The sequence below is a fragment of the Megascapheus bottae genome, chromosome 23 (genome assembly GCF_031878675.1).
Source record: "Megascapheus bottae isolate mThoBot1 chromosome 23, mThoBot2.hap1, whole genome shotgun sequence".
Classification (NCBI taxonomy): Eukaryota; Metazoa; Chordata; class Mammalia; order Rodentia; family Geomyidae; genus Megascapheus; species Megascapheus bottae.
Window position 1 is genome coordinate 14,200,573 of NC_143531.1, and position 2,469 is coordinate 14,203,041.

A 2,469-nucleotide genomic window follows, 5' to 3' on the forward strand; every position below is an offset into this window, starting at 1 on the left:
AACATTCTAAATGTCCATTCAGCTGTTCCGTCTTTTCAGAGAGCATAATTATGATTTGCTGTCTGTTCTCTAGAAATGGATTCATAGACATGGGATTTAGCTCCTCACTAACTACAGATTTTACAAATTTGATCAGTAGTTTGACTTGGGAATTTTTCATATCTTGTAATATTTGCAGAGAGTTTTGGTGAGCCTTAGCTATTCTGAAATCTGAAAGGCTTCAGATGTGTTTCAGTTATGGCAGCATTCAAAAAGTTTCAGATTTTTTTTATGTCTGGACTTTGACGTTTGGATAAACGTATTTCCAAGTCATTTTTTAATACATAATGCTGAAGACATCTTGGTTTCTTCTCATTGGTGTCAGAACGTGTTCACCATCTTCAAGATAACAATGAAGGCTACTTACCATCTGACTCTCACTAATGGCATCTTAATCCCAATTTGTTTGTAAGCTCCAAGCACCCTAAACTTTTTAGAGTGCTCAGGGAACTTCCTAAGACCTCTGGGTCATTAGACAAGCATCTTCCATATGGAAGGACCTCTCCATTGCAGTAGTGAAATTTATCCTGAATACCTACCTGAGCAAGGCACATTTCTCCTTTCTAAAAGTATAGCGCTCATATTGTCTTGGGCACTATGCTGAAAACTGTTGCTTATCTTTGTTTTTTTTTTACCTTGAATAATTCTTTAGGACAAAGAAAGAGAAGTTAGAGAAGGAGAATCAATTGTTTTCAGCATGGCCTGCTGGTACAGGCCACTCCCAGATGGCAAATCTTTATGCAAGAACTGGCTGAAACTCAGTGCCTGCCCTTCAAGGCTTGGTATTCTTCTTGTAAGAGTTCCCTGGTGCCTGACCTGCAGAATGAGTGTTGAATTTAAATAAGCACTCACCCAAATCCCTAGGATAAGACAAGTCTCAGAAATCATGTCCATTTTGTTTTTAAAATGAGTTTCAAGTCAGTTTTATATTTGCAGTCGTGCTGGTTTCTAGCCTGGTCTGTTGATCGCTGCTGCTACCTAGAACTATCATAATGAATTTTGTGTGTGTAGCTACTTGGTGAATAGGAATTCAAAAATGTGGGCATTATTTAAATATTTATATAAATATGACTATTCCCCACTAAAGTTATGAGGAGAAATCAGTGACATTTTTAACTATAGCAGACTTTGACACAGGGAACGATTGAGAGTATTCACCTAACAGACTCCTGGTAAACAGAAGAAGGCTCATGTGCACTGAAGAGAATTAGGATACTTGGAGATTTTCAACACTGCTTCATTTCTGTAACCCCCTCCCCCCACAACAACTACAGGCATCATCACCAGCCAGCCAGAATTAGTCCAAAAAAGACTTTCTGAGTTTCTATCTAAACTAGTGTACTTTTTGATGTAGCTCAGATTTTACCATGGGCAAGGGGGCCATTTTTTAGTTCAAAACCACTTTTTTTCAAAAGTCTTAAGAGTTACACTATTGAAAAGGAAAACCAAGACCTCTTCTACATAAAAAACAACTTAGAACAGTTTCAACAAGATGAAAGACTAGTAGATCTGTTTATAGAGACGAGACTGGTGGAGGGAGATTGGGGGTGGGTCTGGTGCTCAAATGAAAAACTAAGCAGTCATGTGAATTTATGGTTATTTGCACCAGAACAACACAATATAAAGAAACTCAGGACACCAGGCATTCTCTCACTAAAGGCAAGCATTGTGAAAACTCAGTGTTGAAACCTCACATTCTCTGCTGGATAATGCACTCGATCACTGGTTCTGACCTAGCGTTGGTCCTGGGATGTTCTTCTGCATGCATGTCTGCATGACCTTGAGTAACTTCATAAACTTTTTGTTCTAAACTTCATTTTGTCCTTGGCCAAATGAGTCAAATGAAAGCTATAAGAGTAATGAATTTATAAGTTTTCCATGTTGATTAAAAGAGAATAAGTGAAGCATTGGCACAATGACTGGAACTGAATAAACATGCAAAAAACCTTACTTATTGTGGAATCAGCAAGCAATACACTGAGTTACATAAATGCTTAACTAGTCCATAACTGAAATGTGTGGGAGAGTTGTTGGGAGTCAGAAAAGCCAACTATAGGAAATGGCACTTGAGCCAGCTGGGCACTTAGGAGTCTGAAATTGGAGGATCATGATTCAAAGCCAGACTGAGTAGAAAAGATCAAGAAACTGTATCAGCAAATAACCAGCAGGAAGCTGGCAGCATGGTGCGGCTCAAATGGTAGAGTGGCAGCCTTGAGTGAAAAAGCTAAGGGACAGTGCCCAAGTTTCAATTTAACACCCCATGTAAGGCACAATTGAAAAGGAAGTGGCGTTTGGTTAGAACTTGTTCAGGAGGATAATCGGTAAGGAGATGGAAGTTGAGTACATTGAGGAGGAGTCAGGAGTGGAGACTCTGGCCTGGAAGAAACAGGGCAAAGGAGAAGATTTGCAACCACTTTAATTAAAGCATAG